This window comes from Lynx canadensis, chromosome B4 (genome assembly GCF_007474595.2).
Source record: "Lynx canadensis isolate LIC74 chromosome B4, mLynCan4.pri.v2, whole genome shotgun sequence".
Classification (NCBI taxonomy): domain Eukaryota; kingdom Metazoa; phylum Chordata; class Mammalia; order Carnivora; family Felidae; genus Lynx; species Lynx canadensis.
This window is the reverse complement of record NC_044309.1, coordinates 140,894,522-140,915,481: the sequence shown is the minus strand read 5'-3', so window position 1 is coordinate 140,915,481 and position 20,960 is coordinate 140,894,522. Positions and strand designations below refer to the sequence as shown.

General features: G+C 46.7%; 1 protein-coding gene across 5 annotated transcripts in view; it reads right to left on the bottom strand.

The window, feature by feature from the left end:
- Positions 1 to 11,860, bottom strand: part of PPP6R2 (protein phosphatase 6 regulatory subunit 2) — an 84,879-nt gene extending 73,019 nt beyond the window's left edge. For 4 of the 5 annotated variants that reach the window (XM_030320997.1, XM_030320999.1, XM_030321000.1 and 1 more), the window contains exon 1: positions 11,726 to 11,860. The gene's annotated coding sequence lies outside the window, so the exon portion shown is untranslated. The remainder of the gene's footprint in view (positions 1 to 11,725) is intronic. The other variant, XM_030320998.1, reaches the window with a different exon arrangement.
- Between the last annotated feature and the right edge of the window lie 9,100 nt (positions 11,861 to 20,960).

Below are 20,960 nucleotides of genomic sequence, written 5' to 3'. Positions count from 1 at the left end.
GAACTCATGACCCTGAGATAAAGACTTGAGATCAAGAGTTGGATGCTTTACCAACCAAGCCACCCAGACACCCCAACCTAAGTGTTCTCAAACACACACACACTAAGATAAATATGTGAGGTGACAGATGTAACAACTAACCAGATGGGGAGAGTCCTTTCATAATGCATACATACATCAAACCATCATAACCTACTTCAATAACTTACAACTTTGTCAATTATATCTCAATAAAGCTGAAAAACTAAAAAGAAAAACAAGCAGAAAGCAACTGTTGTGAGGACAAAGAGCTAAGCAAAGACGCCAGCTGCTGTCCAGTCCTGGGAAGACAATTTAGAGTTTCAGTTCTGGCAAATTAGAAAGGTTTTCCATTAAAATCCTAGACAGGTCACACCTTAGAGGAGTAAAAACCATATTCCAGAACTAAAGGTCATGTCTTAAAACACAAGGCAAAACAAAACAGATCCACCCTACAGGCTACAAGCTTCTACAGGGTCAAGATGATCTCCCAGTAATTTAAGTCTGCCCTCACAAAACTCAAGATCCTTCAGAGGATTAGAACCCCAAATAGAGTCTCTATAATGCACCATGCATAACGTTCATTGTATGATAAAAAATTACTAGACATGCAAACCAGGAAAAGGTGACCCATGATGAAGAGAAAAAACAATCTATAGGACCCACAAAGATCATATGTTGGAAGTGGCAGATGAGAACTTCAAAACAGCAATTATAATATATTAAAACATTTGGGGAAATGGTCAGAAGGAATGAAAATATTCATTAGCAGAGCTAATATTCATTAGCAAACGTGATGGAAAAACCAAAAGGAAATTCTGAACTGAAAAATACAGTATGTTAAATCAAAACATTACTGGATAGAATTAACACAATGATCACAAAACAGAAAACAGGGACTCTGAAGATAGATGAATAGAAAATATACATATATAAATAGAAAGAAAAGGAATATTACAAATACAAACATTCAAAACCTATGGGAAAATGTCAAACCATGTAAAATAAGTATCACTGGAGTCCCAAGAGGAGAAAAAATATGAAGCAGAAAAAATATTTAAGAAATATTTAAGAGTCAATGGCCAAAAATTTTCCAAAGTTGATTAAACACATCAACACAAAGATCCAACGAACTAAATAAATCCCAAAAAGGAAAAACACAAAAACACTATACCTAGGGGCGCCTGGGTGGCGCAGTCGGTTAAGCGTCCGACTTCAGCCAGGTCACGATCTCGCGGTCCGTGAGTTCGAGCCCCGCGTCGGGCTCTGTGCTGACTGCTCAGAGCCTGGAGCCTGTTTCCGATTCTGTGTCTCCCTCTCTCTCTGCCCCTCCCCCGTTCATGCTCTGTCTCTCTCTGTCCCAAAAATAAATAAACGTTGAAAAAAAAAAAAAAAAAAAAACCACTATACCTAGAAAAATTATAGTCAAATTGAAAAAGAAAAACAATAAAAATCATTTAAAATAAGTAAATAAAATACCTTAAACACAGTAGGAAAAAAGATACCAGGTGAACAAGAACGATAGCTGACTTCTTAGAAACAACAGATGCTAAAAGCACTTAAAAGTGCTAAAAGAAAAAAAGCTGTCAACCTAGAATTTTATATTCAACAAAAATGTCCTTCAAAACTGAAGGAAAAAGACCTTCACATCTTCACTGTACAGAACACACTGATGGTCACCAGAGGGGAGGTGGGTGAAATAGGGAGGATGGGAATTAAACACGGAACGAGAATTAAAAAGTACACTTATCGTGACAAAATAAAATAATAATAATAAAAAAAAGACCTTTTCAGACAACCAAAAACAGAGACTCTGTTCCCAGCATATCCACAATGTAAGCGATACTGAAGGAAGTGCTTCAGGCTGAAATAAAATGATCCCACATAGAAAACTGATCTGCAAAAAGGAAAGAACAACTTCCCAACTCATTCTAAGGTGCTAGTATTACCAAAACCAATGATATCATATAAAAAGAAAGTCATTCACAAATCTCTTATGAATATATATAAAGTCTTCAACAAAACACTAGCAAACCAAATCCATCCACCTATAAAAACCATTATAGGGGCACCTAGGTAGCTCAGTCATGGTTGAACATCCACCTCTAGATTTCAGCTCAGGTCGTGATCCTGGAGTTGTGGGATCAAGCCCAGCGTGAAGCTCCACACTGGTGGAGCCTGTTTGAGAGCCTCTCTCTCTCTCTCTCTCTCTCTGCCCCTGTCCCATGCTCAAGCTCTAAAATAAATTATAAAAAAAAAAAAAAAAATTAAAGCATTATATACCACACCAAGCGGATTTAACCTAAGACTCCAAAGTTGCTTTAACATCTGAAAATTAATATAATACACCGTATTGAGGGGCACCTGGGTGGCACAGGGTGGCTCAATCAGTTAAATATCCAACTTCAGCTCAGGTACAAGATCTAACCATTCATGAGCTTGAGCCCCCCACTGGGCTTGCTGCTATCAGCGCACAGTCCATTTCAGATCCTCTGTCTTTCTGTCTCTCTGCCCCTCCCCTGTGGGTGTGCGTGCTCTCTTTCTCTCAAAAATAAACATTAAATAAAATAAAATAAAATAAAATAAAATAAAATAAAATAAAATAAATCTACAGATTCAATATAACCCTAACCAAACTTCTAGCAAAAATTTCTGTACATAGTGAAGAGGTTATTCTAAAACTGGCAAGACAATTTTGTAGAGGATTAAAGGTGGAGGACTTATACTACCTTTAAATTACAGTAATTAATACACTGTGGTATTGACATAAGATAGAAAAACAGACCAAGAGAATGTAACAAAACCTAGAAAGAAGCCTGCACACGCATGTTCAATTAATTTATGACAAAGCCTCTAAAAAATGATGCTAGAATGATTACATAACCCCATGAGGGAAGGGCAGGGAGGAAGTATACTGATTTCACCTGACATTAAAAACTAATGCAAGGGGCACCTGGGTGGCTCAGTCGGTTGAGCGTCCGACTTCAGCTCAGGTCATGATCTCATGGTTCATGAGTTCGAGCCCCACATCGGACTCTGTGCTGACAGCTCAGAGCCTGGAGCCTGTTTTGGATTCTGTCTCTCTCTCGCTCTCTCTCTGCCCCTCCCCAATCATGCTCTGTCTCTCTCTCTCTCTCAAAAATAAATAAACATTAAAAAAAAAAAAAACTAATGCAAGAACTTAGCCTGGGTGGCTCAGTTAAGCGTCTGACTTCGGCTCAGGTCATGATCTTGCAGTTCACAAGTTCGAGCCCTGCATCAGGCTCTGTGCCTGACAGCTCAGAGCCTGGAGCCTGCTTCAGATTCCTTGTCTCCCTCTCTCTCTGCCCCTCCCCCTGCTCACGCGCTCTCTATCAAAAATTAAGTAAAAACATTTACAATTTTTTTAAAAATAAAAAACTAATGCAAGAAGGATTCAGAAAGGAAATCTGTATTTGCTTGGAGATGGAGGCAGGAAAGGGTGGGAGGGACGGTTCCCAAAATGAAATGAGGAAATCTGGGGGATGATAGACATTCACTACACTGTGGTGATAATTTCACAGGTATATACATGTCAAAACTTATCCAATTTTACACTTTAAACATGTGTGGTTTATTGTACATCAATTACATCTCCATAAAGCTGCTAAAAAGAAAAAGGTGAATCATAAACCAAAATACAAAAGCTACCACTATAAAACTTTCATAGGGGTGCCTGGCTGGTTCAGTCAGTGGAACGTGTGACTCGATCTTAGGGTTGTGAGTTTGAGCCCCACATTGGGTGTAGAGGTTACTTAAAAATAAAATCTTTAAGGTGACTCAATTAAGCGTCCAATTCTTGGTTTCAGCTCAAGTCATGATCTCGCAGTTTCATGGGTTCAAGCCCCACATCCAGCTCTGCACTGTCTCTGTCTCTCTCAAAATAAATACACTTAAAAGAAAATGTTTTTAATAAAATAAATAAAATGTTTAAAAAAGAAAACTTTTACAAAAAAAAAAAGATAGTGTCTTCACAACACTGGTGCAGGCAAAATTTTGTAAGGACACATAATAAACATAAAAGAAAACTACCAACAGGGCACTTGGCTGTCTCAGTCGGAGGAACGTGCGACTCTTGAACTTAGGGTTGTGAATTGGAGCCCCACATTGGGTGTAGAAATTACTAAAATATGTATATATATATATATATATATATAGACAAAAATTTACTTCACCTAAATTAAAATTTTCTGTTCATCAAAAGACACCATTAAAAAAAATAGGCAAGGAGTGCCTGGCTGGCTCAGTCAGAACATGCAACTCTTGATCTTGGAGGTCATTTTAACTCTTAAAATGAATTAAAAAAAAAAAAATCCAATGAAGAATGGATTAAAAACCTGACACTTCACAAGAAAAATACTTAAGTAGCTAATTAGCATACAAAAAGTTGTTCACTGGGGCACCGGGGTAGGTCAGTCCTTTAAGCATCTGACTTGGACTCAGGTCATGATCTCTCGGCTCTCTCTTGTGAGTTCGAGCCCTTCAAACCCGTGTCAGGCTCTCTGCTGACAGCTCAGAGCCTGGAGCCTGCTTTGGATTCTGCTGCGTGTGTGTGTGTGTCTCTCACTCTCTCTCTGCCCCTCCCCCACTCGTGCTGTGTCAGTCTCAAAAAAAAAAAAAAAAAAAAAGGTGTTCCCCAAAAAACCAAACCAAACCAAAGTTGTTCACCATCATTATTCATCAGAAAAATGCAAATTAGGGGTACCTGGGTGGCTCAGGCAGTTCAGAGGTTAAGCATCCAACTCTGGCTTAGGTCATGATCTAACAGTTGGGTTCAGTTTGTGAGGCTTGGTTTGTGAGTCTGAGTCCCGCATCGGGGCTCTGTGCAGACAGTTCAGAACCTGCTTGGGATATTCTCTCTCTCTCTCTGCCCTCCCCACTCACACTTTCTAAGTAAACTTTAAAAAAAAAAAAAAACTTAGGGGCGCCTGGGTGGCGCAGTTGGTTAAGTGTCCGACTTCAGCCAGGTCACAATCTCGCGGTCCGTGAGTTTGAGCCCCGCGTCGGGCTCTGGGCTGATGGCTCGGAGCCTGGAGCCTGTTTCTGATTCTGTGTCTCCCTCTCTCTCTGCCCCTCCCCCGTTCATGCTCTGTCTCTCTCTGTCCCAAAAATAAATAAACGTTGAAAAAAAAAATTTAGGGGCGCCTGGGTGGCTCAGTCGGTTAAGCATCCGACTTCGGCTCAGGTCATGATCTCGCGGTCCGTGAGTTCGAGCCCCGCATCGGGCTCTGTGCTGACAGCTCAGAGCCTGGAGCCTGTTTCGGATTCTGTGTCTCCCTCTCTCTCTGACCCTCCCCTGTTTATGCTCTGTCTCTCTCTGTCTCAAAAATAAATAAACGTTAAAAAAAAAATTTTTTTTTAATAAAAAAAAAAATTTAAAAAAAAAACTTAAAAAAAAGAAAAATACAAATTAAAACCATAGTGAGATATCACTCACTATCAACTGAATAGCTAAAATTAAAAAGACTGACATACATACATACATACACACATAAAAGACTGACAACGCCAAGGGCTGGCATAGATGTAGAGAAACTAGAACTCTCATACGTTACTGTGGGAGTGGAAAATGGTATCAGTTTGAAAAATAGTTTGCAGTTTTTGAAAAAAGTTCAAAATGTATCTACACTATGACCCTCAGCAGTACCACTCCTAAATATTTACCCCAAAGGAATAATGTACGTCCACAGAAGACATGCATAAGAATCTTCAGTGACTTTAGTCATACTAGCCAAAAAGTAAAAACAACCCAGACACCCATCAACAGGAAAAAAAACGTAAATTATATTTTCATACAAATGAGTACTACTCAAATGAAAAGCACAAACTACAGATATAGGCATTAAAATCAATAAATCTCAAGGGGCACCCGACTGGCTCGGTCAGTAGAGCACACGACTCTTGATCCCAGGGTCATGAGTTCAAGCTCCATGTTGGGCATGGAGATTACTTTTTTTCTTTTTTTAATGTTTGTTTATTTTTGAGAGAGAGAGACAAAGTATGAGCAGAGGAGGGGCAGAGAGAGCAGGAGACACAGAACTTGAAGCAGGCTCCAGGCTCTGAGCTGTCAGCGCAGAGCCCCATGTGGGGCTCGAACCCACAAATGGTGAGATCATGATCAGAGCCAAAGCCGGACGCTTAACCCATTGAGTCACCCAGGCACCCTGGAGATTACTTTTTAAATAAGTAAATAAGATCTAAAAACATTACACTGAGCCAAAGAAGACATACACAAAAAAGCATATATTTTATGATTTCATTTACATGAAGTTTGAGGACCTGCAAAATTAATCTGTAATGACAGAAATCAGAACAATGGTTGCCTCAGGATTTGGGGGTTGGTTGTAGTAACTGAAAAGGGACACAAGGAAACTTTTAGGAGTGATAGAAATGTTCTATATCTTGACACGAGTGATGGACACACTTTTGTGTACACACTTGTGGTGTACACATTTGCTAAAATTCATCAAGCATATTTAAGATCTGTACATTTTACTGGGTATAAAATATTCTTCAATAATTTTTAGTGGTAGAATATTTTTAAACAAATAAAAAATCGTACATTCTGTGTTAAAAAGAAGAAAGCTGCTTGCTGTACATGGATGTGACATGTTTTCTAAGAAGTCAATGGCTGAGGAATGGGGTGAGAATGAGACTAACTTCACGATACCCATTTTGATAACTTCCGGAATTATACTCTGAGTTCAGACTACCCTGTGTATGAACCACAGGAGGTGAGAATGAAAAACACAACCTCTAGAGTCTGACCACCGAGGCTGAGTTCTGGTTCTCACATTTATTTACTGTGACCTTGGGTACATTTCTTAATTTGTGCCTCAATGTTCTCACATAAATGGTAATAGGAATATTGAGAGTTAACTATAGGAGCACCTGGGTGGCTCAGTTGGTTGAGTATCCGACTGGATTTCAGCTCAGGTCATGATCCCAAGGTCACAGGCTCGAGCCCCACATCGGGCTCCACACTGAGCGTGGAGCCTGCTTAGGTTTCTCTCACTCTCCCCCCCTGCCCACCTCTCTTGCACGCACATGAGCGCTCTCTCTCCAAAATAAAATTTAAAATGTTTAAAGAAAAAAAGATTAGCTATATCATTAAGTTGTTTTAAGAATTAAATGCTGGGGCACCTGGGTGGCTCAGTCAGTTAAACATCCAATTCTAGGTTTCAGCTCAAGTCATGATCTCATGGTGAGATCAAGGCCCGCATCAGACTCAGCACTGTCAGTGGTTAGGATTCAGCCTGCTTGGGATTCTCTCTCTCTGCCCCTCTCCCACTCCACTCATTCTCTCCCTCTCCCTCCCTCTCTCAAGATAAATAGACCAAAAAAACAAACAAACAAAAAAAAAGAATTAAGTGCTTACTGTGTTAGATGTCAAAATAGAAAATTTAGCACTGGCTTTCACTCTCTGGTTTATAATAAATTCTGTACAAGTCATGTACCTGCTTTCTGTCAAAATGTCTGTTAGATCTCACAAGGATACAAAGATAATAAAATGGTAAAGCACTTTGTTTAAAAAAACAAAAAAGAATTAAATAAGATGGTATAGGTAATGTACTTTAAAATGTGCCTGGGCTTGTTTTCCTAAATAAATAAGGCTTTATTGGAACACATGCATGTGTGCACACAAATATGCCTGGTACGTAATCAGCTACCATTATTTAAAAATTTAAAACAGTATTTTGAAAGTCAGCCTTTTCCTTAACCTAAAGAAAAAGTAGGGGGAGGGGCTTTAGTCAGTCTGTCTGGGGTATAAATCCTGAGTTAATCACCTACTTTGTTGTGTACCAGTTTTCTCATCTGTAAAATAGGAAATAATAGTTTCTATACCCTTGAATTCTTGTGAAGATTAAATAGTTCATTCATATAAAGCATTTTAAGCAGCAGCACACAATAAACGATCAGTACGTTCTGCTGTGCGTCTGTGTAAAAAAACTGCCATTACCAAGGTTTTCGACGTTACCCCTGTGCTGAGGTCCTATATGCCTGCAGCCTGACCTCTCCTCTGGGCTCCAGATTCTTCTGCGAGATACCTTCGTGCCAATGACCCTTGGGTAAGTCAGACATCGCCCACTACTTAAAGCCAAGAGAAAGCCTTACTTTCTACATCTAACCTACCATTAACGCCCTGCACCTGCCACCACCCCATCCTGCTTCCCCATCTCAGCTGACAATGCCACAGTCCCATCAAGAAGCCCAGACCTCACCTTAGGCCCTCTCCCCCACACCCTCTTCTCATCTATCAGGAAGTCCTAACAGCTCTGCCTCCCAAACATCTCCCTAAGTCGACCCCCAAGGTCTAAACTGCAACTACACCACTCCCACCACCTCATCTCGCCCCCTCTCCTGCACGTCCTGCCTCCGTGATGATGGCCCTTCCCAACTTAACGTCCATCCCGGTCCCCCTCACAACTCAGGCACACACCTGCCAAGAACAGATGATTGCAAGGCCCATGCTGTACCCTGTGCTCCTATCTCCCCCTTACCCCAGCCACACATTAGTCTTATCTAGGTTCCTAGAGAAGATCCACTGCAAGGCCACTGCACGTGCTGTTCCCTCAACATGGAACGCTCTGTCCCCCCCTCTGCGGGGCTTGAACGCACAACCCTGAGATCGAGACGTGAGCTGAGATCCAGAATCTCGCACTAAACCAACTGAGCACCCAGGCGCCTGTCCCCCACTCTGCTCATGGCTGGCTGCTTCGCACCTTCCAGAGCTTAACTGACATGACTTAGAGTGGCCAAAATGGAAGAGAAACCAGAAAGGAAGGAACACGGAGAAGTAAACAGCTGAGAGTGTCAGTGATGGCCCCAGCACTGAAAGGCCAAAGGCATGGCAGGGAGTGGCAACAGGGGCAGGTGACAGGCGGGGCTGGAGAAGGCCACAGGGACAAGACAGGTGGGTACAGTGACGAAATGAGGGAGAGGTGAAGTGAGAGGCAGGGACTGAACAGAAATGACAGAGTGGGTGAGCTAGGGGTGACGGGGCACTGTTTCAGTGGTAAACTGAGAGCAGTGACTAGTGGGTGGACAAGGTAAACAGGTGTCAAGGCCACGAAGTGGCAGGTGGAGGTGTGGAGGAGACACCATAGCAAGGTCAGGAAGCCACTGCAGAGGGCCAATAAGGTGCACGGTGAAGGCAGAGATGATGGAGATGGAGGAAGAAAGGAGGCAGTGAACGGTAAGGAGACAGGCCAGGGAAGGTGACAGGTTCATGGAGCGCTGAAGCTACAACAGTGATAGAAAGAGGGGATGCTGACAGGAAGAGTGAGGGAACAGGGGACTGATTACAGTGGGCACTGGGGAGGGGAGTCCCAAAGCAACAGGCAGAGACGGGGACAGGCAGAGAGGGGGGACAGGTGGGAGGGACAGGCGGGGTGGGGGGCAGGCTGGGGGGAAGCAGGCAGGTGGGGAGCAGGCAGAGAGGGGGAAAGGCAGAGGGGGGGACAGGCAGAGAAAGGATAGGCAGAGGGGGAGCAGGCAGAGGAGGGAGCAGGCAGGGGAGCATAGGCAGAGGAGAGATAGGCAGAGGGGGAGCAGGTGGGGGGAAGCAGGCGGTGGGGGGGGGGAGAGCAAGCAGAGGGTGGGAGTAGGAGGTGGGGAGACAGGCAGAGGAGGGATAGGCAGAGGAGGGACAAGGCAGAGAGGGAGCCAGTGGGGGGGGGGCAGAGGAGGGAGCAGGCAGAGGGAGGGAGGGGGGAACAGGTGGGGGGAGCAGGTGGGGAGAAGGGAGTGGGCAGAGGGAGGGAGGGAGGGGGGAGCAAATGGGGGAAGCAGGTGAGGGGAAGCAGGCGGGGTGGGGGCAGGCGGGGGGGAGAGCAGGCAGAGGGGGGAGCAGGCAGAGGGGGGAGCAGGCAGAGAGAGGGAGGGGGAGCAAATGGGAGGGAAAGCAGGTGGAGGAAGCAGGTGGGGAGGAGGGAGCAGGCAGAGAGAGGGAGGGGGGAGCAAGCAGGGAGGAGCAGGCCAGGGGGTGGGGGAGAGCAGGCAGAGGGGGGAGCAGGCAGAGGGGGGAGCAGGCAGAGGAGGGGGAAGCAGGAGGGGGGAAGCAGGAGGAGGGAAGCAGGAGGGGGAAGCAGGTGGGGGCAGGCAGGGGGGGAGAGCAGGCAGAGGGGGGAGCAGGCAGAGGTGGGGAGCAGGCAGAGGGAGGGGGGGAGCAAACAGGGGGGGTGCAGGTGGGGGGAGCACGTGGGGAGGAGGGAGCAGGCAGAGGGAGGGAGGGGGAGCAAATGGGGGGGGGAGCAGGTAGGGGAAGCAGGTGGGGAGGAGGGAGCAGGCAGAGGGAGGGAAGGGGGAGCAAATGGGGGGGAGAGCAGGTGGGGGAAGCAGGTGGGGAGGAGGGAGCAGGCAGAGGGAGGGAAGGGGGAGCAAGCAGGGGGGGAGCAGGCAGGGGGGTGGGGGGAGCAGGCAGAGGGAGGGGGGAAGCAGGAGGGGGAGGGGGATGCAGGCGGGGTGGGGGCAGGTGGGGGGGACAGCAGGCAGAGGGGGGAGCAGGCAGAGGGGTGGAAGCAGGTGGGGAGGGGGAGCAAACGGGGGGGGGGGGAGCAGGTGGGGAGGAGGGAGCAGAGGGAGGGAGGGGGAGCAAGCAGGGGGGGAGCAGGTGGGGGAAGCAGGTGGGGAGGGGGGAGCAGGCAGAGGGAGGGGGAGCAAGCAGGGGGGGAGGAGGTGGGGGGCTGGGGGGGGAGCAGGCAGAGGGGGGAGCCAGCAGAGGGAGGGGGGAAGCAGGAGGGGGAAGGGGAAGCAGGCGGGGTGGGGGCAGGTGGGGGGGGAGCAGGCAGAGGGGGGAGCAGGCAGGGGGGTGGAAGCAGGTGGGGAGGGGGCACTAAGAAACAGGTCAGGGCACTGATGGTAAGGGTCCCTACTGAAGGGAAGAGAGGAGGAGCAGGGAGGAGGTGGGTGGGACTCTGACAGGACTGACTGACGGGAGACCTTGACAGGCAGGCACGGGGTGGACACTGATGGGGGGGATGCTTCCTCGGGGGGCACTGACATGGGGGACACTGGCAGCACAGGGGAGGGCACTTATGGAGGGGACTAGGGACAGGAAGGAGGAACTGACAGACGAGGAGCGCGCTTGGGGGGGGGGGGCACTGATACAGGGGTCACTGACTGGGAGGGCACCAAGAATGGGGGTGGAGGTGGACACCGCCTGGGGGGGGGAAATGAGGGGAGGGAAGAAAAGAGGTGGGGGGGGGGAGTGACAGGGAGTGACCACTGATGGAGGGACACTGTTGTGGGGAACACTGACGAGGGAGGACACTGACAGGGGAACACTGACGGGGGGCGGGGGACACTGTTGAAGTGGACGCTGATGGGGGGACACTGACGGAGGACACTGACAGGGAGACAGTATTGGGGGAGGGACACTGACGGGGACACCGTCGTGGGGGACAGTGTCGGGAGGGACACCTGACAGGGGGACACTGTCGTGGGGGTCACTGACGGGGGGGAACACTGACGGGGGGACACTGTCGTGGGGGCACTGACGGGGGGGGGGAGACACTGACAGGGTGCGCACGGCCGTGAGTGGACACTGACGGAGGCGAACACTGACGGGGTGGACAGACGCGGGTGCACTAACAGGGGGGTGGCCACTGGCGGGTGAGCACTCGGGGTGGACACCTCAGGGGCACCGGCAGGCGCGGGCACGGCGGGGTCGGCGGGCGGCCGCACTCACCTGCCCCGCGGGCCGGGCGTCGCGGCGGCTCCTCGGAGGCCCGGGTGGAGGCCAGGGCGCTGGCGGAGGCGAAGCCCGGGCGACCTGGGGCTAGCCGCACGCACATGGGCCCGGCCGGGCGCGGCGCCCACGGACACGGCGCCCACGGACACGGCGCGGGCCGGCCGGCGGCTCGGGACCGGCTCGGGCCGCGGGCGGCGCTCGGGTCGCTCCAAAATGGCGGCAGCGGCGGGAGCGCGCGCGCACGCCGGGGGCGGTGCCTGGCGCGGAGGGGTGCGCGTGCGCGCCGGGGCGGGGCGGCGGGCGGAGCCGCGCTCGTGGGCGGGGCTGTGTTGTGGGAGGAGGCGGGGCCGCGCGCTCGCCACGAAGCGCCGGCTAGCTCGAGCGCGGGGGTTGGACCGCCTTGGAGTGCGGTGGGGTGGCGAGCGGCCTTCTTTCGCTTCTCCCTCTAGGGTGCTACTGAATAATGATGCGAATATACAAGCGTAATTAACTTGCTTGGGGGTAATGCACTTGCGGTAATGAATTTGCTAATGCCATGTCAGCAACAGAGCAACCCCTCCAGATGCCCGAAATGATTTGAGGGTCACATACCCGGGGCAGGGGTCTCCCTGTTTCCTGCAGGCCTTCCTCTCTGCTCGAAGGTCTTTCCCACTGGGTGTTTCCTGAACCCCTCAGCATGTGGGGTGGGCACGGCCAAAGCAAGAGTGAGCAGTGGTCAGCCGTCTGCACCCCGTACCGAGGTCCCCTCTCCGTCCTGAGCAGCAGCCACCACACGTATTCTTTTTTCCAGATGCAATGTTTTGCACATTGAAATATGTGCAAATTAAATTTTTTTGGATTTGTTTAATCCAATCAAACTAATCTCTAAGATGAAAATTATTATTTCAGGTGTCAGGAATATCCAACTTGCCAGATACAACTGCACACCCCTCCAAACTCACCGAGGCCGTCCGACAGTGCATCCGAGCCCTTGCTATGCTAAACTTTATCAGTAGACGGCGCAAGAGAGACGCTGCGCTCTGGGGGAAGGGGTTTTTGCTCTGGGGCTTGCTCTGCGGTTGCAGGCACTGCTTCCCCAGTTGCCTGTCTTCCCCGCATCCAGGTCCGGGGCCCGCATCTCAGTACCCCTTTGGGTTACTTTATAGCAGATGTCTCTAGTGAGACGTCTTCCCCTGAACACTTTTCCCCAGCATTCTGCGGTGCAGATTATCTGGCAAGTTCTGTAGGGTGAGCTTCCAGGAATTGGAAGTTAAAAAAAAAAAGCATCGGCCTTACAATTGAGAAAAGAAACACCCTTCAAGCCCTGCAAATGAAGGCCCCTTACAACCAAAGCTGGAGGTGCAATGGATTGAGCAGCAGAATGGGGGGCTCAGGGCCAAGGGGCCTAATGCCAGAGATGTTTCCACTGATTTTCCCACTATGTAAGCGCCTGCAACCCTCTACCTGATCTTGCTCTTCCTGCGCTCAGGCCAGAGCACCTGAGGTCTGCCTGGGCCCTTCTCTTAGGTTCCACACTGGATTTATCAGCAAATCCCTCCACTTTTAAATATGGCCAGTTCTCCACCACCACACCCTGGTCCAAGACCAGTTTCTCTTACCTGACCGACAACAGCAGCCGCCCATGGATTCCCTGCTTCTATTTTGGCATTTTTGCTAGAGGCCAGCTTACGTCAGCATAACACCTAGAGGGATCAAATGGAAACAAGTCCATCACACCCCTCTCCCTGGGGCTTCCAGCTCACACAAGGAGAAAGCCTCGTCCTCGCTGTGGCTCACAAGGCCCTGCGGGATCTGACCCCATCTCCCCTACTCTACCCGTGTTTATTTGCTTCTAATTACGATAACCTCCTGCCATAGCCCACTTGCACGTGTCCTTCCTCTAGTTACTGCTGTGCCTACTAACTTCCCTCCTAGATCTTACTCATTCAGCCCCTTCTCAGTGAGGGCTTCCCTGACCTCTCTATTTCACAGCTGAAGCCTGCATGCACACATGCACACTTCAAAGCCTCTTTCCCCTGTTGTTTTTTTCTGCCTTGTATCAATAGTCATGGTCCAATAACCGGACAGAAACCACACAATGACTTCAACAGAGAAAGCTTGGTATAAAATTATTGATAGCAAGGGATTATCGTAAAAGAGTAAAGAGGACTCCATATTCAAGAAAGGACATAACTTGAAGGGGGTCCCCTCCCGAAGGTGGGAATTCATTCTGTGTTGGTGGGGTGTGTGGCCACAGCCTGGTGGGTAACAGAGACGTTCCTGGGTTGCCCAGGGATAGAGCTGATATAAGCATTGCAAATGAGCACATGCCCGTTCCCAACCATCACTGTATCTATGATTGGCTTCATTCATTACTCCTCAAATTGTGCCATTGTCCCTTTGAGCATTCTCTCATGCTCTTACATTAAAGCTAAATAATAAAGCTAACCTCTGAAAACTTGTATATTTAAAAGAATGGAAAGGAGAAAGAAGAAAATGATTAGTATATGCAAATAAACACTGTAACAGTCAAAGAGAAAATACGTAAAGTTACCACAAGCCCTGTTTCTGTAATTGCTTACAAGACATGGTTGACATGTATGGCTGTTCAACAGACTTCTCTTCTAAACTGCCTTATGGTGTATACAACACAGCTAAAACAGAGCCAAGCTGATTTCAGTATTTCTGACACAGAAGGATCAACTAAAGTAAATTCTATCACTAAGAACACCAAATGCAAAATTACTCGCCAATAAATTGGAAAAGGGAAAACTTGTGTAAATGAGTGCTGCCTAGGGACACTCAGCTGGCTCACTCGGCAGAATCTCAGGGTTGTGAGTTCAAGCCCCACGTTGGGTGTAGAGATTAAAAATAAACTCTTAGGGCACCCGGGTGGCTCGGTGGAGCGTCTGACTCTTGATTTTGGCTCAAGTCGCAATCCCAGGGTCATGAGATCAAGCCCCACATCAGGCTCTGCACTCTCAGCTGCTTGGGATTCTCTCTCTCTCTCTGCTCCTCCCCAGCTCACACTGTCTCTCCCTCAAAATGAATAAGGAAAAGAAAAGAAAAGAAAAGAAAAGAAAAGAAAAGAAAAGAAAAAGAATATCCATTACTGACAGATCTGCCTTATCAGAAATACTAAAGGGAGTTCTTCAAGCTGAATGGACATGACATAAGATGATCACTCAAATCAACAGGAATGAATGAAGAACCAAGTTCAGCAGCAAGTAAAAAGTGTTACCTACCAATATCAATGGGCCTTATCCCATTGGAATGCAAAGTTGGTTTAGCAACAAAACTCAGTCACTGCAATACACACTATTGAGAGAACAGAGGACAAAAATCACAGGATTGTCACAATAGCTGCAGAAAAGGCATTTGACTAAAGTTAATACCAATCATAATAACTACTCTGAACCAACTGGGGATGGATAGGCAACTCCTCAAGTTCATCAAATACATTCGGAAAAATCTATAATATCAAACTTAATGGTGAAATGTTTAATCCACTAAGACTGAAAACAAGACAAGATTGTCTGCTTTTGCCACTTCAATTCTACCTTCTAGGACTGCATGTTGGGAGCTTGGAAGTTACCATTCATCCTAACAGGTAAAAAGCTGAACAGAATGAAAAAGCAGCTCTTCTTGGATCTCTAGGAGAAGGGGGACACAGCAAAGCCCTGCTCCTGAGATGACACAGAACAGGTAAATCCCAGCCATCGTGGCCCAGAGTGAAGACTCACAAATGGGAGCCGCCGCGGGAGCTGTGACTGATGGATCTCCGGAGGCTCCGAGTGCACCACTCAGAGTTCAAAACCTCGGGAGATCCAGTCATCGGGGTCCCACCACATTGTGGGGTTGATCCCCAGGACCTTGGCCAGGTTCCCACAGTAAACACCTGAGAAAAGGCCCCTGATGCTTCCTGCAGGGGAGGGAAAAGAGCCCTTTGGTCGTTCTGCTCACCAAGGCCTGACCTCAAGGAAAACCACTTAACCAGAACCTCACTTTCCTCAGGGAAGGGAAATACCCACCTCCAGCCCCTCTGGACACCCGTCCCAGCTAAAAGGAGAGGAAAACAAACAAACAAAACCCTGAGGAGCACTGACAGTCCAGAGGCACAGGCTCACGGAAGACTGAGGTCTAATCACAGGACTAGAATTCTTCCTCTCCCCCCATACCTCACCACCACGTTACTAAAAGCCGACTTGACCCAGCACATCATGTCTGCCTATCAAGAAAAATTTCCAAGGCAAGTTACACGATCCAAAGGCAAAAAACACAATTTGAAGAGACAGAAGCAGACGTGGCAGGGATGTTGGGACGGTCAGAGGGAGACCATGAAACACTGTGACCAATACACTAAGGGCTCTAATAGGTAAAGTCGGCCGCGTGCAGGAACGGGTGGGCGGTGTAAGCGGAGCGATGGGAGTCCTGAGAAAGAACAACAACAAATGCTAGAGAAAACACACTGTGGCGGGAGTGGAGAATCCCTCTTGTGGTCCTAGTAGACTGGACACGGCTGAGCAAAGAATCTCTGGGCTAGAGGAGGTGTCAGAAGCATCCTCGAAAACCGAAAAGCAAAGAGAAAGACTACGCAAAACAGAACATCCAAGGGCTACGGGACAACCACAAAAGGTATAACATACATGGAATGGGACACTGGAAGGAGAAGGGACACTGAGGAACAGATGAAATATTTGGAATGATTCTACATTGTACTAAAGGTTCTAGCTAGTCAATAAGGCAAGAAAAAAAATAAACGCAGATTAGAAAGGAGGAAGCAAAATCATCTTTATTCACGGAAGATATGATTATCTGCTTAAAAATCATAAGGAGGGGGCGCCCGGGTGGCTCAGTCATAAGCGTCCAACTTTGGCTCAGGTCATGATCTCACGGTTTGTGGGTTTGAGTCATGCATCAGGCTCTGTGCTGTCAGCACCACTGAGCCCACTTGAGATTCTTTCTCTCTTCCTCTCTCTCTGCCCTTCCCCACTTGCGCATGCACACGCTCTCTCTCTCCCTCTCTGCCTCAAAAATGAATAATTAAACTTAAAAAAAAAACACATAAGGAGGGCCGCCTGGGTGGCTCAGTCAGTTAAGTGTCCAACTCCTGATTTCAGTTCAGGTCATGATCTCACAGTTCCTGGGATCAAGCCCCATCTCAGGCTCTGTGCTGACAGCTCAGAACCTGCTTGGGATTCTCTCTCCCTCTCTCTCTGCCCCTTCCCCACTCTCACACTCTCTCTTGCTCTTGCTCTCTCTCTCTCTCAAAATCGATAAATAAAAAAAACTTTAAAAAACAAAAATCATGAGGAATCTACAAAAAGAACCACCCTGCTAGAAATAATAAGCTAGTTTAACAAGGTCAGAGGATACAATATCAATGTATAAGTAAGAGTTATATTTCTATATACCAGCAACAAGCAATCTGAAAATTTTTAAGAAAAAACTCCATTCACAGGAGAAGTGGATGGGGAATGGGTGAACTAGATGATGGGGATTAAGAGCGGGGTGCCTGGGTGGCTCAGTCAGTTGGGTGTCTGACTTCGGCTTGGGTCACGATCTCGCAGCTTGTGGGTTCGAGCCCCGCGTTGGGCTCTGTGCTGACAGCTTGGAGCCTGGAGCCTGCTTCGGATTCTGTGTCTCCCTCTCTCTCTGCCCCTCCCCTGCTTGCACTCTCTCTCTCTCTCTCTCTCTCAAAAAGTAAATAAACATTAAAAAAAAAAAGCAATATGATTTATACTGAACACCCATTTTCTTTCTGGGTGTCTGGAATTTGGGCAGGCACCAGACGGAGACTGCCTATCTGACCAGCCCTGTCGTGGGTTGAATGGTGCCTCTCTCCCTAAAGATATATCCACTGAAAACCTGTCACTGTGGTCTGTGAAAATAGGGTCTTTGCAGATGTAATGAAGTTAAGAATCTTGAGATAGATCATCCTTGCTTCAAGATGGGGGTGTGTGTCCTAAATCCAATGACGAGTGTCCTTCTCAGGAAAAGAGAGAAGACACAGAGGACAAAGTGACATAAAGACAGAGATTAGGATGATACATCTACAAGCCAATCAGATTTGCACGTAGCAATCGGCAGTTAGCAGAGAGGCCTGGAACACACTCTTTCTCAAGGTCTCCAGAAGGAACCAAACCAGCTGACACATTGATTTCTGACTTCTGCCTACCAAACTGTAAGACAATAAATTTCTGTTGTTTAAAGCCACCTAGTTTGTATCAATTTGTTACAGCAGCCTTAGAAAAGAAATATAAACTCCAGATAAGAGGATAAAAGTCTCTAATGAGCTTCCCTGGTTGCCAACATTTCACACACTCTTGTCACCGCTCATGGAGACAATTAAATGCCTCTTGTGTGACTCCATTGAGAGAGGGCCCTGGAAGCTGGAGGCTGGTCTCCCCCCAACTTTTCCCCAAGGGCCTTTTCTCTTTGCTGATTTTATTTTGTATCCCTTTACTACGATAATGATATAATGTAACAATATAGAATGACTATGTGCTGAATCCTATGAGCCCTCCTGGCAAATTGTCAAACCTGGTGTGTTTCTGCAATTCCCAACCAATAAAAACATTGCTAAGGGGGCCTGGCTGGCTCAGTCAGTTAAGCATCTGGCTCTTGATTCAGCTCAGGTCAGGATCTCACGTTTCCTAGGATCAAGCCTTACTCTGGGCTCCATACTGACAATGCGGAGCCTGCTTAGGATTCTCTCTCTCTCCTCTCTCTCTCTCTGCCCCTCCCCCCCTTTCAAAATAAATAAATAACCTTAAAAAAAATTGCTAAAATAAGTTAAAGAAGACCTGAATAAATGGAGTGATGTGTCACGCCCATGTCATGGTTAGAAGACTAATATTAAGATGCCAGTTCTCCCCAAACTGATCTATAGGTTCAATGCAATACCTGGGAAATTTTCAGCAGGTGGTTTTGTTTTGTTTTTTTGTTTTTCTTTTTTTGTAGAAATTGACAAGCTAATACTAAAATTTATATAGAAATGCAAAGGATCAAGATAACCAAAACAATTTTGAAAAAGAACAAAGTTGAACAACTTACACGACTATTTTTAACTATAAAGCTAAAATAGTCAAAGTATAGAATTGGCATAAGGATAGGCATATAGATCAATGGAACAGAATAGAAAGTCAAAAAATAAACTCTCACAAATGTGATCTTTCATTAAGTCAATTCAATAGGGAAGCAATATCTTTTTAACAAATGATCATGGAAACAGTGGTTATTATAAGCCAAAAAAAAGTGGGGGGGAATGGGGGACTCAGCTGCTTGAGTGTCCGACTTTGGCTTATGTCATGATCTCACAGTTTGTGAGTTCAAGCCCTACATCCGGCTTGCTGCTCTCACCCTGTCAGCACGGAGCCCCCTTCTTGGATCCTCTGTTCCCCTCTCTCCTTGCCCCTCCCTCGCTCACACACACACACACACACACACACACACACACACACACACACACACTCTCTCTCTCTCTCTCTCAAAAAATAAATAAAACATTTTTTAAAAAAGTTAAATCCTTACTTTACCCACACACAAAAATTAGTGATTCACAGACTTCAATGTGAGAGGTGAAATACTTTTAGAAGAAACATAGGAGAAACTATTTGGGTAAGGACCTTGGATTAAGAAAAGATTTCTTTGGGGTGCCTGGGTGGCCCAGTTGGTTGAGTGTCTGACTTCAGCTCAGGTTATGATCTCATGGTTCATGAGTTCCAGCCCCGCATCGGGCTGTGTGTTGACAGCTCAGAGCCTGGAACCTGCTTCGGATTCTGTGTCTCCGTCTCTCTCTGCCCCTCCCCTGCTTATGCTCTGTCTCTCTGTTCAAAAATAAATAAACATTAAAACAAAATTTATATGTGTGTGTATATATATATATATATATATGTATATTTTAATTTACATCCAAATTAGTTAGCATACAGTGCAGCAATGATTTCAGGAGTAGATTCCTTAATGCCCCTTACCCATTTAGCCCATCCCCCCTCCCATACCCCCACCAGTAACCCTCTGTTTGTTCTCCATATTTATGAGTCTCTTATGCTTTGTCCCCCTCCCTGTATTTATATTATTTTTGTTTCCCTTCCCTTATGTTCATCTGTTTTGTCTCTTAAAGTCCTCATAGGAGTGAAGTCATTTGATTTTTGTCTTTCTCTGACTAATTTCACTTAGCATAATACCCTCCAGTTCTATCCATGTAGTTGCAAATGGCAAGATTTCATTCTTTTTGATTGCCGAGTAATACTCCATTGCGTATATATACCACATCTTCTTTATCCATACATCCATCGACGGACATGTGGGCTCTTTCCATACTTTGGCTACTGTTGATAGCGCTGCTATAATCATGGAGGTGCATGTGCCCCTTCGAAACAGCACACCTGTATCCCTTGGATAAATATCCTGTAGTGCAATTGCTGGGTCATAGGGTATATTTTTAATTTTTTGAGAAACCTCCATATTGTTCTCCAGAGTAGCTGCACCAGCTTGCATTCCCAAAAACAACTTTTTTTTTTTTTTTAAAGAAAAGATTTCTTCAGCTGTGACACCAAAAACATGACATGGGAAAGAAAAGAACTGATGAGTTAGACTTTATCAAAATTAAAAATCTCTTCTCTTCAAATGATTCTACTAAGAAAAATAAACAACAAGCCACAATAATTTCAAGCCATATATCTCATAAAGGACTCGATTCCAGAACATATATATCTATATACTTTTTAAGTTTATTTATTTATATTTTTAGTAATCTCTACACCCAACGTGGGGCTTGAACTCACAACCCTGAGGTCAAGAGTCACATGCTCTTCTGACTGAGCCAGCCAGGCGCCCCTCAGAATATATATTTTTAAAAACTCTTACAACCCTGTGATAAGAAGACAACCCAATCTAAAAATAGGCATAAGATTTAGGGGGGCCTGGGTGGCTCAGTTGGTTGAGTGTTGTATAATCACTTGGGAAAGCAGTTTGACAGTTTCTTTAAAAGTTAAACATGGGGGCACCTGGGTGGCGCAGTCGGTTAAGCGTCCGACTTCAGCCAGGTCACGATCTCGCGGTCCGTGAGTTCGAGCCCCGTGTCGGGCTCTGGGCTGATGGCTCGGAGCCTGGAGCCTGTTTCCGATTCTGTGTCTCCCCCTCTCTCTGCCCCTCCCCCATTCATGCTCTGTCTCTCTCTGTCCCAAAAATAAATAAACGTTGAAAAAAAAATTTTTTTAAATAAATAAATAAATAAAAGTTAAACATA